The sequence below is a fragment of the Pseudophryne corroboree genome, unplaced genomic scaffold (genome assembly GCF_028390025.1).
Source record: "Pseudophryne corroboree isolate aPseCor3 unplaced genomic scaffold, aPseCor3.hap2 scaffold_207, whole genome shotgun sequence".
Lineage (NCBI taxonomy): Eukaryota > Metazoa > Chordata > Amphibia > Anura > Myobatrachidae > Pseudophryne > Pseudophryne corroboree.
Genome location: NW_026968711.1, coordinates 1,000,788 through 1,014,373, shown reverse-complemented (window position 1 = coordinate 1,014,373; position 13,586 = coordinate 1,000,788). Strand labels below are relative to the sequence as shown.

The window sequence follows — 13,586 nt, the reverse complement described above, 5'->3', positions numbered from 1 at the left end:
CGCTACATTTTCCGGAAAAAACGCAGGAGTGGCCGGAGAAACGGGGGAGTGTCTGGGCGAACTCTGGGAGTGTTTGTGACGTCAAACCAGGAACGACAAGCACTGAACTGATCGCAGATGCCGTGTAAGTCTGAAGCTACTCTGAAACTGCTAAGTAGTTTGTAATCGCAATATTGCGAATACATCGGTCGCAATTTTAAGAAGCTAAGATTCACTCCCAGTAGGCGGCGGCTTAGCGTGTGTAACTCTGCTAAAATCGCCTTGCGAGCGATCAACTCGGAATGAGGGCCATGGTTTGATATTTGATGGTGCTTCAGTATTAGGCTGCCTTCCGCCCTCCCATGTTCATCTGAAAAGATGTGGTCTCCCTGCAGTTGTTGTCCCAAGATGAGAGTTCCCTTGTGCTGCCTCAGTTGAATCTCCTTTACTTGACAGAGATGTGCCTGAGCAGCGGCCCTCACCAGCCCTATCCCAAATCATACTTATTTTGCATAGGAGATACCATGGTCATGAAGATTGTTCTCCCAGGGTGAGGTTCATTCATTGCATTCTGGGTATGCTGACCCCTGTGATTTTCCCAAATGTGGGAAACTCGACTGCATTATTTGTGGTAGTGGCGGACTGTGTTTGTGCTTTCCTCTGGTCAGCTCTGGTAAAAGTCAGATTTCTTTGTCTCAGATCTTCCTCTAGCCTTGTTCTTCTTTCGAGAGTTCCCTGGTGCTGCTTCAGTTGGATCTCCTTCACTTCACAGGGGGGAACCCGAGCAGCGACCCTCCCCAGCTCTAGCCCAACTCCTACTTACCTGCCAGGTGAGATACTATGATCATGAAGGTGCTTCTCCCAGGGCAAGGCTCAACCATTGCACTCTGGGTGTGCTGCTCTTGCGATTTCCCCAAATGTGGGAAACTTGACTGCATAATTTGTGTTTCCCCTCGTCGGCTCTCGTATAATTCAGATCTCTTTGTCTCAGGTCTCTCTCCAGCCTAGTTTGCTGTCTGTTTCCACTTCTCTTTTCTTGAGCCGCTCCCTTCTATGCCCTTGCGCACTATCCTGACTTCTCCCGTCTGCTTACTTCGTGCCTTCCAACGCACAATGCGAACTACAGGTAGTGCTGCAGGGCCCACACCCTTTTACTTGCCTTACAGAGTAGCTCTGGAGCAGTTACAGTGCCCAGCTGCTGCAAGAAATCAGCTTGAATGCTTCAGGGGCTGGGGCATAGCCAACATGAGCCCCACACCGAAGGAGGGAGGAGGTGTGTAATGCAAACTAGGGGTCATCCAAGCGCTGCAAAAGGCCGCCATGCCCTGCACGCCCCTTTTCTCTTTTCATATGCAGACGAGGGTTGAAGCCAACTTTGACCCACTGCTTGGATGACATCACCATATGCAAATCCATCTGCTGCAGGCCTTCCCCCAGGAATGCTTGCACTAGTTGTTGCATTTGGTTTGTTGTTTGGGGGTGCTTCAGTATTAGGCAGCCTTCTGCCCTCACATGTTCATCTGAAAATATGTGTTCTCCCTGCAGTTGTTGTCCCCAGATGAGAGTTCCCTTGTGCTGCCTCAGTTGAATCTCCTTTACTTGACAGAGATGTGCCTGAGAAGCGGCCCTCCCCAGCCCTATCCCAAATCATACTTATTTTGCATAGGCGATACCATGGTCATGAAGATTGTTCTCCCAGGGTGAGGTTCATTCATTGCATTCTGGGTATGCTGACCCCTGTGATTTCCCCAAATGTGGGAAACTCGACTGCATTATTTGTGGTAGTGGGGGACTGTGTTTGTGCTTTCCTCTGGCCAGCTCTGGAAAAAGTCAGATTTCTTTGTCTCAGATCTTCCTCTAGCCTTGTTCTTCTTTCGAGAGTTCCCTTGTGCTGCCTCAGTTGGATCTCTTTCACTTGACAGGGGGGTGCCCGAACAGCGACCCTCCCCAGCTCTAGCCCAACTCCTACTTACCTGCCAGGTGAGATACTATGATCATGAAGGTGCTTCTCCCAGGGCAAGGCTCACCCATTGCACTCTGGGTGTGCTGCCCCTGCGATTTCCCCAAATGTGGGAAACTTGACTGCATAATTTGTGTTTCCCTTGGTCGGCTCTCGTATAATTCAGATCTCTTTGTCTCAGGTCTCTCTCCAGCCTAGTTTGCTGTCTGTTTCCACTTCTCTTTTCTTCAGCCGCTCCCTTCTATACCCTTGTGCACTATCCTGACTTCTCCTCCCGTCTGCTTACTTTGTGCCTTCCAATGCACAATGCAAACTACAGGTAGTGCTGCAGGGCCCACACCCTTTTACTTGCCTTACAGAGCAGCTCTGGAGCTGTTACAGTGCCCAGCTGCTGCAAGAAATCAGCTTGAATGCTTCAGGGGATGGGGCATGGCCAACATGAGCCCCACACCAAAGGAGGGTGGAGGTGTTTAATGCGAACTAGGGGTCATCCAAGCAGCGCAAAAGGCCGCCATGCCCTGCACGCCCCTTTTCTCTTTTCATATGCAGATGAGGGTTGAAGCCAACTTTGACCCACTGCTTGGATGACATCACCGTATGCAAATCCGTCTTCTGCAGAACTTCCCCCAGGAATGCTTGCACTAGTTGTTGCATTTGGTTTGTTGTTTGGGGGTGCTTCAGTATTAGGCAGCCTTCTGCCCTCCCATGTTCATCTGAAAATATGTGTTCTCCCTGCAGTTGTTGTCCCCAGATGAGAGTTCCCTTGTGCTGCCTCAGTTAAATCTCCTTTACTTGACAGAGATGTGCATGAGCAGCGGCCCTCCCCAGCCCTATTCCAAATCATACTTATTTTGCATAGGAGATACCATGGTCATGAAGATTTTTCTCCCAGGGTGAGGTTCATTCATTGCATTTTGGGTATGCTGACCCCTGTGATTTCCCCAAATGTGGGAAACTCAGCTGCATTATTTGTGGTAGTGGGGGACTGTGTTTGTGCTTTCCTCTGGTCAGCTCTGGTAAAAGTCAGATTTCTTTGTCTCAGATTTTCCTCTAGCCTTGTTCTTCTTTCGAGAGTTCCCTTGTGCTGCCTTAGTTGGATCTCCTTCACTTGACAGGGGGGTACCCGAGCAGCGACCCTCCCCAGCTCTAGCCCAACTCCTACTTACCTGCCAGGTGAGATACTATGATCATGAAGGTGCTTCTCCCAGGGCAAGGCTAACCCATTGCACTCTGGGTGTGCTGCTCCTGCGATTTCCCCAAATGTGGGAAACTTGACTGTATAATTTGTGTTTCCCCTGGTCGGCTCTCGTATAATTCAGATCTCTTTGTCTCAGGTCTCTCTCCAGCCTAGTTTGCTGTCTGTTTCCACTTCTCTTTTCTTGAGCCGCTCCCTTCTATGCCCTTGCGCACTATCCTGACTTCTCCTCCTGTCTGCTTACTTTGTGCCTTCCAACGCACAATGCGAACTACAGGTAGTGCTGCAGGGCCCACACCCTTTTACTTGCCTTACAGAGCAGCTCTGGAGCTGTTACAGTGCCCAGCTGCTGCAAGAAATCAGCTTGAATGCTTCAGGGGCTGGGGCATAGCCAACATGAGCCCCACACCAAAGGAGGGTGGAGGTGTTTAATGCAAACTAGGGGTCAGCCAAGCGCCGCAAAAGGCCACCATGCCCTGCACGCCCCTTTTCTCTTTTCATATGCAGACGAGGGTTGAAGCCAACTTTGACCAACTGCTTGGATGACATCACCATATGCAAATCCATCTGCGGCAGGCCTTCCCCCAGGAATGCTTGCACTAGTTGTTGCATTTGGTTTGTTGTTTGGGGGTGCTTCAGTATTAGGCAGTCTTCTGCCCTCCCATGTTCATCTGAAAATATATGTTCTCCCTGCAGTTGTTGTCCCAAGATGAGAGTTCCCTTGTGCTGCCTCAGTTGAATCTCCTTTACTTGACAGAGATGTGCATGAGCAGCGGCCCTCCCCAGCCCTATTCCAAATCATACTTATTTTGCATAGGAGATACCATGGTCATGAAGATTTTTCTCCCAGGGTGAGGTTCATTCATTGCATTTTGGGTATGCTGACCCCTGTGATTTCCCCAAATGTGGGAAACTTGACTGCATTATTTGTGGTAGTGGGAGACTGTGTTTGTGCTTTCCTCTGGTCAGCTCTGGTAAAAGTCAGATTTCTTTGTCTCAGATCTTCCTCTAGCCTTGTTCTTCTTTCAAGAGTTCCCTGGTGCTGCCTCAGTTGGATCTCCTTCACTTCACAGGGGGGAACCCGAGCAGCGACCCTCCCCAGCTCTAGCCCAACTCCTACTTACCTGCCAGGTGAGATACTATGATCATGAAGGTGCTTCTCCCAGGGCAAGGCTCAACCATTGCACTCTGGGTGTGCTGCTCCTGCGATTTCCCCAAAATGTGGGAAACTTGACTGCATAATTTGTGTTTCCCCTCGTCGGCTCTCGTATAATTCAGATCTCTTTGTCTCAGGTCTCTCTCCAGCCTAGTTTGCTGTCTGTTTCCACTTCTCTTTTCTTGAGCCGCTCCCTTCTATGCCCTTGCGCACTATCCTGACTTCTCCCGTCTGCTTACTTCGTGCCTTCCAACGCACAATGCGAACTACAGGTAGTGCTGCAGGGTCCACACCCTTTTACTTGCCTTACAGAGTAGCTCTGGAGCAGTTACAGTGCCCAGCTGCTGCAAGAAATCAGCTTGAATGCTTCAGGGGCTGGGGCATAGCCAACATGAGCCCCACACCGAAGGAGGGTGGAGGTGTGTAATGCGAACTAGGAGTCATCCAAGCGCTGCAAAAGGCCGCCATGCCCTGCACGCCCCTTTTCTCTTTTCATATGCAGACGAGGGTTGAAGCCAACTTTGACCCACTGCTTGGATGACATCACCATATGCAAATCCATCTGCTGCAGGCCTTCCCCCAGGAATGCTTGCACTAGTTGTTGCATTTGGTTTGTTGTTTGGGGGTGCTTCAGTATTAGGCAGCCTTCTGCCCTCACATGTTCATCAGAAAATATGTGTTCTCCCTGCAGTTGTTGTCCCCAGATGAGAGTTCCCTTGTGCTGCCTCAGTTGAATCTCCTTTACTTGACAGAGATGTGCCTGAGCAGCGGCCCTCCCCAGCCCTATCCCAAATCATACTTATTTTGCATAGGCGATACCATGGTCATGAAGATTGTTCTCCCAAGGTGAGGTTCATTCATTGCATTCTGGGTATGCTGACCCCTGTGATTTCCCCAAATGTGGGAAACTCGACAGCATTATTTGTGGTAGTGGGGGACTGTGTTTGTGCTTTCCTCTGGTCAGCTCTGGAAAAAGTCAGATTTCTTTGTCTCAGATCTTCCTCTAGCCTTGTTCTTCTTTCGAGAGTTCCCTTGTGCTACCTCAGTTGGATCTCTTTCACTTGACAGGGGGGTGCCCGAACAGCGACCCTCCCCAGCTCTAGCCCAACTCCTACTTACCTGCCAGGTGAGATACTATGATTATGAAGGTGCTTCTCCCAGGGCAAGGCTCACCCATTGCACTCTGGGTGTGCTGCCCCTGCGATTTCCCCAAATGTGGGAAACTTGACTGCATAATTTGTGTTTCCCCTGGTCGGCTCTCGTATAATTCAGATCTCTTTGTCACAGGTCTCTCTCCAGCCTAGTTTGCTGTCTGTTTCCACTTCTCTTTTCTTGAGCCGCTCCCTTCTATGCCCTTGCGCACTATCCTGACTTCTCCTCCTGTCTGCTTACTTTGTGCCTTCCAACGCACAATGCGATCTACAGGTAGTGCTGCAGGGCCCAGACCCTTTTACTTGCCTTACAGAGCAGCTCTGGAGCTGTTACAGTGCCCAGCTGCTGCAAGAAATCAGCTTGAATGCTTCAGGGGCTGGGGCATAGCCAACATGAGCCCCACACCAAAGGAGGGTGGAGGTGTTTAATGCAAACTAGGGGTCAGCCAAGCGCCGCAAAAGGCCACCATGCCCTGCACGCCCCTTTTCTCTTTTCATATGCAGACGAGGGTTGAAGCCAACTTTGACCCACTGCTTGGATGACATCACCATATGCAAATCCCTCTGCGGAAGGCCTTCCCCCAGGAATGCTTGCACTAGTTGTTGCATTTGGTTTGTTGTTTGGGGGTGCTTCAGTATTAGGCAGCCTTCTGCCCTCCCATGTTCATCTGAAAATATATGTTCTCCCTGCAGTTGTTGTCCCAAGATGAGAGTTCCCTTGTGCTGCCTCAGTTGAATCTCCTTTACTTGACAGAGATGTGCATGAGCAGCGGCCCTCCCCAGCCCTATTCCAAATCATACTTATTTTGCATAGGAGATACCATGGTCATGAAGATTTTTCTCCCAGGGTGAGGTTCATTCATTGCATTTTGGGTATGCTGACCCCTGTGATTTCCCCAAATGTGGGAAACTTGACTGCATTATTTGTGGTAGTGGGAGACTGTGTTTGTGCTTTCCTCTGGTCAGCTCTGGTAAAAGTCAGATTTCTTTGTCTCAGATTTTCCTTTAGCCTTGTTCTTCTTTCGAGAGTTCCCTTGTGCTGCCTCAGTTGGATCTCCTTCACTTTACAGGGGGGTGCCCGAGCAGCGACCCTCCCCAGCTCTAGCCCAACTCCTACTTACCTGCCAGGTGAGATACTATGATCATGAAGGTGCTTCTCCAAGGGCAAGGCTCACCCATTGTACTCTGGGTGTGCTGCTCCTGCGATTTCCCCAAATGTGGGAAACTTGACTGCATAATTTGTGTTTCCCCTGGTCGGCTCTCGTATAATTCAGATCTCTTTGTCTCAGGTCTCTCTCCAGCCTAGTTTGCTGTCTGTTTCCACTTCTCTTTTCTTCAGCCGCTCCCTTCTATACCCTTGTGCACTATCCTGACTTCTCCTCCCGTCTGCTTACTTTGTGCCTTCCAATGCACAATGCAAACTACAGGTAGTGCTGCAGGGCCCACACCCTTTTACTTGCCTTACAGAGCAGCTCTGGAGCTGTTGCAGTGCCAAGCTGCTGCAAGAAATCAGCTTGAATGCTTCAGGGGCTGGGGCATAGCCAACATGAGCCCCACACCGAAGGAGGGTGGAGGTGTTTAATGCAAACTAGGGGTCAGACAAGCGCAGCAAAAGGCCACCATGCCCTGCACGCCCCTTTTCTGTTTTCATATGCAGACGAGGGTTGAAGCCAACTTTGACCCACTGCTTGGATGACATCACCATATGCAAATCCATCTGCGGCAGGCCTTCCCCCAGGAATGCTTGCACTAGTTGTTGCATTTGGTTTGTTGTTTGGGGGTGCTTCAGTATTAGGCAGCCTTCTGCCCTCCCATGTTCATCTGAAAATATGTGTTCTCCCTGCAGTTGTTGTCCCTAGATGAGAGTTCCCTTGTGCTGCCTCAGTTGAATCTCCTTAACTTGACAGAGATGTGCCTGAGCAGCGGCCCTCCCCAGCTCTATCCCAAATCATACTTATTTTGCATAGGAGATACCATGGTCATGAAGATTATTCTCCCAGGGTGAGGTTCATTCATTGCATTCTGGGTATGCTGACCCCTGTGATTTCCCCAAATGTGGGAAACTCGACTGCTTTATTTGTGGTAGTGGGGGACTGTGTTTGTGTTTTCCTCTGGTCAGCTCTGGTAAAAGTCAGATTTCTTTGTTTCAGAGCCTTGTTCTTCTTTTGAGAGTTCCCTTGTGCTGCCTCAGTTGGATCTCCTTCACTTGACAGGGGGGTGCCCGAGCAGAGACCCTCCCCAGCTCTAGCCCAACTCCTACTTACCTGCCAGGTGAGATACTATGATCATGAAGGTGCTTCTCCCAGGGCAAGGCTCACCCATTGCACTCTGGGTGTGCTGCCCCTGCGATTTCCCCAAATGTGGGAAACTTGACTGCATAATTTGTGTTTCCCCTGGTCGGCTCTCGTATAATTCAGATCTCTTTGTCTCAGGTCTCTCTCCAGCCTAGTTTGCTGTCTGTTTCCACTTCTCTTTTCTTCAGCCGCTCCCTTCTATGCCCTTGTGCACTATCCTGACTTCCCCGTCTGCTTACTTTGTGCCTTCCAACGCACAATGCAAACTACAGGTAGTGCTGCAGGGCCCACACCCTTTTACTTGCTTTACAGAGCAGCTCTGGAGCTGTTACAGTGCCCAGCTGCTGCAAGAAATCAGCTTGAATGCTTCAGGGGCTGGGGCATAGCCAACATGAGCCCCACACCGAAGGAGGGTGGAGGTGTTTAATGCGAACTAGGGGTCATCCAAGCGCCGCAAAAGGCAGCCATGCCCTGCACACCCCTTTTTTATTTTCATATGCAGACGAGGGTTGAAGCCAACTTTGACCCACTGCTTGGATGACATCACCATATGCAAATCCGTCTGCTGCAGGCCTTCCCCCAGGAATGCTTGCACTAGTAGTTGCATTTGGTTTGTTGTTTGGGGGTGCTTCAGTATTAGGCAGCCTTCTGCCCTCCCATGTTCATCTGAAAATATGTGTTCTCCCTGCAGTTGTTGTCCCCAGATGAGAGTTCCCTTGTGCTGCCTCAGTTGAATCTCCTTTACTTGACAGAGATGTGCCTGAGCAGCGGCCCTCCCCAGCCCTATCCCAAATCATACTTATTTTGCATAGGAGATACCATGGTCATGAAGATTGTTCTCCCAGGGTGAGGTTCATTCATTGCACTCTGGGTATGCTGACCCCTGTGATTTCCCCAAATGTGGGAAACTCGACTGCATTATTTGTGGTAGTGGGGGACTGTGTTTGTGCTTTCCTCTGGTCAGCTCTGGTAAAAGTCAGATTTCTTTGTCTCAGATCTTCCTCTAGCCTTGTTCTTCTTTCGAGAGTTCCCTTGTGCTGCCTCAGTTGGATCTCCTTCACTTGACAGGGGGTGCCCGAGCAGCAATCCTCCACAGCTCTAGCCCAACTCCTACTTACCTGCCAGGTGAGATACTATGATCTTCACTGTTAGGGCAATCAGGATGTGGAATTCCCTGCCAGGGAAGGTGGTAATGGCGGACTCTGTAATTGGATTTAAAAAAGGAATGGATACATTTCTGAATGAAAAAGCTATCCAAGGTTATAATACTTAAAATATCAACATGGTTAATCCGGGGGTAACATGAGTTATAGTAGCTAACTAGTCATAAAACATTATTCAGCAAGTATGTAGAATCATCACAACTTAAAACAGGTTGAACACGATGGGCAATTTGCCTCTATTCAACCTCAAAAACTATGTTACCATATGTTACTATATTACTATGTTACTGTAGTATACAGAACACCACAATGTAATGAGCAGTGATAGTGAGCACTGATGAGGATACTAGAACTGACACTGAGCAGCAAGATGCAGCACTGGACTATTAGTAATGTACTGTAGTATGCTGAGCACCACAATGCAGCACAAGACAATGAGCAGTGATACTGAGCACTGATGAGGATACTACTGAGAACTGACACTGAGCAGGAGAGACACACTACTAGTATTACTGAGCAGCAATAAGTAACCACTGATACTGAGCACTGATATTGAGATTTCCACTGAGAGAACATAGCCACGTCCTCTCCGCTCTCTCTTCAATGCACGAGTAAAAATGGCGGCAACGCGCAGCTCTTTATATGGAATCCGAATCTCGCGAGAATCCGACAGCGGGATGATGACATTTTCCCTTGTTCAGGTTTTCCGAGTCAGGCAGGAACAACCGAGCCTGCCTCGGACCAGTGTAAACCACGTGGAGTTCGTCGGGAATTCGGTTCTCGGAGAACCGAACCCGCTCCTCTATATATACTATATTACTATGTTACTGTAGTATACAGAACACCACAATGCAATGAGCAGTGATAGTGAGCACTGATGAGGATACTAGAACTGACACTGAGCAGCAAGATGCAGCACTGGACTATTAGTAATGTACTGTAGTATGCTGAGCACCACAATGCAGCACAAGACAATGAGCAGTGATACTGAGCACTGATGAGGATACTACTGAGAACTGACACTGAGCAGGAGAGACACACTACTAGTATTACTGAGCAGCAATAAGTAACCACTGATACTGAGCACTGATATTGAGATTTCCACTGAGAGAACATAGCCACGTCCTCTCCGCTCTCTCTTCAATGCACGAGTAAAAATGGCAGCAACGCGCAGCTCTTTATATGGAATCCGAATCTCACGAGAATCTGACAGCGGGATGATGACATTTTCCCTTGTTCAGGTTTTCCGAGTCAGGCAGGAACAACCGAGCCTGCCTCGGACCAATGTAAACCACGTGGAGTTCGTGGGGAATTCGGTTCTCGGAGAACCGTACCCACTCCTCTCTACCTTATACCCATCAATTGTTTTTATTTTCAATCTAAGCCCCTGCAGTTTTCTGTAAGCATCTGCTTCGCTATGATGATCAACAAGTCACAAGGGCAAACACTCAGGGCTTGAGGCGTAGATCTTAGGACCAGCTGCTACAAGCATGGCAGAGGTGTCACTATCACTGGTGACACCCAGAGAGGTGGCGAGGGAGATTGTAATGCAGTGCGCGCAGATAAACAGCGCAATGGTAAAAAGGAGGCATGGTTTCATAGGTAGGGGCGTGGCCTGGTGGCCTGAATCTACATTTTGTTGCTCCGGGTGTCCCGGGGGTTGGGGGCTGCACCCGGGGACTAGTGTGTGAGCGGTGCTGGCTCCTGCACAGTGACAGGGCATGGCCACCCAGCATGACGCCTCCCTTCTTGACCATGCTGTAATTGCAGTCGCACTGCAGTTCAGCGTGATCATAAAAAATGGTGTAGGCTCCTGCTGGTGCAGACTGTAGAGAAAAGCTGCTGTGACCACGCCCCCTGTGTCTCCTCCGTTGCAGACCCCATTTTGAAGCCTTGCCCCCGGACTAAGAGAAAAGAATGCCCTTGCGCACTATCCTGACTTCTCCTCCCGTCTGCTTAATTTGTGCCTTCCAACGCACAATGCGAACAACAGGTGGTGCTGCAGGGCCCACACACTTTTACTTGCCTTACAGAACAGCTCTGGAGCTGTTACAGTGCCCAGCTGCTGCAAGAAATCAGCTTGAATGCATCAGGGGATGGGGCATGGCCAACATGAGCCCCACACCAAAGGAGGGTGGGGGTGTTTAATGCGAACTAGGGGTCATCCAAGCACTGCAAAAGGCCGCCATGCCCTGCATGCCCCTTTTCTCTTTTCATATGCAGATGAGGGTTCCAGTCAACTTTGGCCCACTGCTTGGATTTACATCACCGTATGCAAATCCGTCTGCTGCAGACCTTCCCCCAGGAGTGCTTGTACTAGTTGTTGCATATGGGCCCTCATTCCGAGTCGTTCGCTCTGTAAATTTCATCGCATCGCAGTGAAATTCTGCTTAGTACGCATGCGCAATATTCGCACTGCGACTGCGCCAAGTAATTTTACAATGAAGAAAGTATTTTTACTCACGGATTTTTCTTCGCTCCGGCGATCGTAATGTGATTGACAGGAAATGGGTGTTACTGGGCGGAAACAGGCCGTTTTATGGGCGTGTGGGAAAAAACGCTACAGTTTCCGGAAAAAACGCAGGAGTGGCCGGAGAAACGGGGGAGTGTCTGGGCGAACTCTGGGAGTGTTTGTGACGTCAAACCAGGAACGACAAGCACTGAACTGATCGCAGATGCAGAGTAAGTCTGAAGCTACTCTGAAACTGCTAAGTAGTTTGTAATCGCAATATTGCGAATACATCGGTCGCAATTTTAAGAAGCTAAGATTCACTCCCAGTAGGCGGCGGCTTAGCGTGTGTAACTCTGCTAAAATCGCCTTGCGAGCGATCAACTCGGAATGAGGGCCATGGTTTGATATTTGATGGTGCTTCAGTATTAGGCAGCCTTCGCCCTCCCATGTTCATCTGAAAAGATGTGGTCTCCCTGCAGTTGTTGTCCCCAGATGAGAGTTCCCTTGTGCTGCCTCAGTTGAATCTCCTTTACTTGACAGAGATGTGCCTGAGCAGCGGCCCTCACCAGCCCTATCCCAAATCATACTTATTTTGCATAGGAGATACCATGGTCATGAAGATTGTTCTCCCAGGGTTAGGTTCATTCATTGCATTCTGGGTATGCTGACCCCTGTGATTTTCCCAAATGTGGGAAACTCGACTGCATTATTTGTGGTAGTGGGGGACTGTGTTTGTGCTTTCCTCTGGTCAGCTCTGGTAAAAGTCAGATTTCTTTGTCTCAGATCTTCCTCTAGCCTTGTTCTTCTTTCGAGAGTTCCCTGGTGCTGCTTCAGTTGGATCTCCTTCACTTCACAGGGGGGAACCCGAGCAGCGACCCTCCCCAGCTCTAGCCCAACTCCTACTTACCTGCCAGGTGAGATACTATGATCATGAAGGTGCTTCTCCCAGGGCAAGGCTCAACCATTGCACTCTGGGTGTGCTGCTCCTGCGATTTCCCCAAATGTGGGAAACTTGACTGCATAATTTGTGTTTCCCCTCGTCGGCTCTCGTATAATTCAGATCTCTTTGTCTCAGGTCTCTCTCCAGCCTAGTTTGCTGTCTGTTTCCACTTCTCTTTTCTTGAGCCGCTCCCTTCTATGCCCTTGCGCACTATCCTGACTTCTCCCGTCTGCTTACTTCGTGCCTTCCAACGCACAATGCGAACTACAGGTAGTGCTGCAGGGCCCACACCCTTTTACTTGCCTTACAGAGTAGCTCTGGAGCAGTTACAGTGCCCAGCTGCTGCAAGAAATCAGCTTTAATGCTTCAGGGGCTGGGGCATAGCCAACATGAGCCCCACACCGAAGGAGGGAGGAGGTGTGTAATGCAAACTAGGGGTCATCCAAGCGCTGCAAAAGGCCGCCATGCCCTGCACGCCCCTTTTCTCTTTTCATATGCAGACGAGGGTTGAAGCCAACTTTGACCCACTGCTTGGATGACATCACCATATGCAAATCCATCTGCTGCAGGCCTTCCCCCAGGAATGCTTGCACTAGTTGTTGCATTTGGTTTGTTGTTTGGGGGTGCTTCAGTATTAGGCAGCCTTCTGCCCTCACATGTTCATCTGAAAATATGTGTTCTCCCTGCAGTTGTTGTCCCCAGATGAGAGTTCCCTTGTGCTGCCTCAGTTGAATCTCCTTTACTTGACAGAGATGTGCCTGAGCAGCGGCCCTCCCCAGCCCTATCCCAAATCATACTTATTTTGCATAGGCGATACCATGGTCATGAAGATTGTTCTCCCAGGGTGAGGTTCATTCATTGCATTCTGGGTATGCTGACCCCTGTGATTTCCCCAAATGTGGGAAACTCGACTGCATTATTTGTGGTAGTGGGGGACTGTGTTTGTGCTTTCCTCTGGCCAGCTCTGGAAAAAGTCAGATTTCTTTGTCTCAGATCTTCCTCTAGCCTTGTTCTTCTTTCGAGAGTTCCCTTGTGCTGCCTCAGTTGGATCTCTTTCACTTGACAGGGGGGTGCCCGAACAGCGACCCTCCCCAGCTCTAGCCCAACTCCTACTTACCTGCCAGGTGAGATACTATGATCATGAAGGTGCTTCTCCCAGGGCAAGGCTTACCCATTGCACTCTGGGTGTGCTGCCCCTGCGATTTCCCCAAATGTGGGAAACTTGACTGCATAATTTGTGTTTCCCTTGGTCGGCTCTCGTATAATTCAGATCTCTTTGTCTCAGGTCTCTCTCCA

General features: G+C 49.7%; 16 non-coding genes and 3 pseudogenes across 16 annotated transcripts; all 19 read left to right on the top strand.

Moving 5' to 3' along the window:
• The first annotated feature begins 478 nt into the window (after positions 1–478).
• LOC135005647 (U1 spliceosomal RNA) lies at positions 479–642 on the top strand. The gene has a single exon (XR_010206177.1). It is a non-coding gene; the product is annotated as a U1 spliceosomal RNA (small nuclear RNA).
• Positions 643–794: 152 nt separating this feature from the next.
• LOC135005959 (U1 spliceosomal RNA) lies at positions 795–930 on the top strand (annotated as a pseudogene).
• A 698-nt stretch (positions 931–1,628) lies between these two features.
• Positions 1,629–1,792, top strand: LOC135005644 (U1 spliceosomal RNA). Its single transcript, XR_010206174.1, has one exon. It is a non-coding gene; the product is annotated as a U1 spliceosomal RNA (small nuclear RNA).
• A 152-nt stretch (positions 1,793–1,944) lies between these two features.
• Positions 1,945–2,107, top strand: LOC135005828 (U1 spliceosomal RNA). Its single transcript, XR_010206351.1, has one exon. It is a non-coding gene; the product is annotated as a U1 spliceosomal RNA (small nuclear RNA).
• A 674-nt stretch (positions 2,108–2,781) lies between these two features.
• Positions 2,782–2,945, top strand: LOC135005594 (U1 spliceosomal RNA). The gene has a single exon (XR_010206128.1). It is a non-coding gene; the product is annotated as a U1 spliceosomal RNA (small nuclear RNA).
• A 152-nt stretch (positions 2,946–3,097) lies between these two features.
• LOC135005896 (U1 spliceosomal RNA) lies at positions 3,098–3,260 on the top strand. Its single transcript, XR_010206414.1, has one exon. It is a non-coding gene; the product is annotated as a U1 spliceosomal RNA (small nuclear RNA).
• Positions 3,261–3,934: 674 nt separating this feature from the next.
• Positions 3,935–4,098, top strand: LOC135005729 (U1 spliceosomal RNA). Its single transcript, XR_010206256.1, has one exon. It is a non-coding gene; the product is annotated as a U1 spliceosomal RNA (small nuclear RNA).
• A 152-nt stretch (positions 4,099–4,250) lies between these two features.
• Positions 4,251–4,387, top strand: LOC135005954 (U1 spliceosomal RNA; annotated as a pseudogene).
• A 698-nt stretch (positions 4,388–5,085) lies between these two features.
• On the top strand, positions 5,086–5,249 carry LOC135005743 (U1 spliceosomal RNA). The gene has a single exon (XR_010206269.1). It is a non-coding gene; the product is annotated as a U1 spliceosomal RNA (small nuclear RNA).
• Positions 5,250–5,401: 152 nt separating this feature from the next.
• Positions 5,402–5,564, top strand: LOC135005862 (U1 spliceosomal RNA). Its single transcript, XR_010206381.1, has one exon. It is a non-coding gene; the product is annotated as a U1 spliceosomal RNA (small nuclear RNA).
• A 674-nt stretch (positions 5,565–6,238) lies between these two features.
• Positions 6,239–6,402, top strand: LOC135005728 (U1 spliceosomal RNA). Its single transcript, XR_010206255.1, has one exon. It is a non-coding gene; the product is annotated as a U1 spliceosomal RNA (small nuclear RNA).
• A 152-nt stretch (positions 6,403–6,554) lies between these two features.
• LOC135005940 (U1 spliceosomal RNA) lies at positions 6,555–6,717 on the top strand. The gene has a single exon (XR_010206432.1). It is a non-coding gene; the product is annotated as a U1 spliceosomal RNA (small nuclear RNA).
• Positions 6,718–7,391: 674 nt separating this feature from the next.
• On the top strand, positions 7,392–7,555 carry LOC135005685 (U1 spliceosomal RNA). The gene has a single exon (XR_010206213.1). It is a non-coding gene; the product is annotated as a U1 spliceosomal RNA (small nuclear RNA).
• Positions 7,556–7,697: 142 nt separating this feature from the next.
• On the top strand, positions 7,698–7,860 carry LOC135005785 (U1 spliceosomal RNA). Its single transcript, XR_010206310.1, has one exon. It is a non-coding gene; the product is annotated as a U1 spliceosomal RNA (small nuclear RNA).
• A 670-nt stretch (positions 7,861–8,530) lies between these two features.
• Positions 8,531–8,694, top strand: LOC135005626 (U1 spliceosomal RNA). Its single transcript, XR_010206157.1, has one exon. It is a non-coding gene; the product is annotated as a U1 spliceosomal RNA (small nuclear RNA).
• A 3,239-nt stretch (positions 8,695–11,933) lies between these two features.
• Positions 11,934–12,097, top strand: LOC135005620 (U1 spliceosomal RNA). Its single transcript, XR_010206151.1, has one exon. It is a non-coding gene; the product is annotated as a U1 spliceosomal RNA (small nuclear RNA).
• Positions 12,098–12,249: 152 nt separating this feature from the next.
• On the top strand, positions 12,250–12,385 carry LOC135005929 (U1 spliceosomal RNA; annotated as a pseudogene).
• A 698-nt stretch (positions 12,386–13,083) lies between these two features.
• On the top strand, positions 13,084–13,247 carry LOC135005643 (U1 spliceosomal RNA). Its single transcript, XR_010206173.1, has one exon. It is a non-coding gene; the product is annotated as a U1 spliceosomal RNA (small nuclear RNA).
• Positions 13,248–13,399: 152 nt separating this feature from the next.
• Positions 13,400–13,562, top strand: LOC135005833 (U1 spliceosomal RNA). Its single transcript, XR_010206354.1, has one exon. It is a non-coding gene; the product is annotated as a U1 spliceosomal RNA (small nuclear RNA).
• Positions 13,563–13,586: the final 24 nt, after the last annotated feature.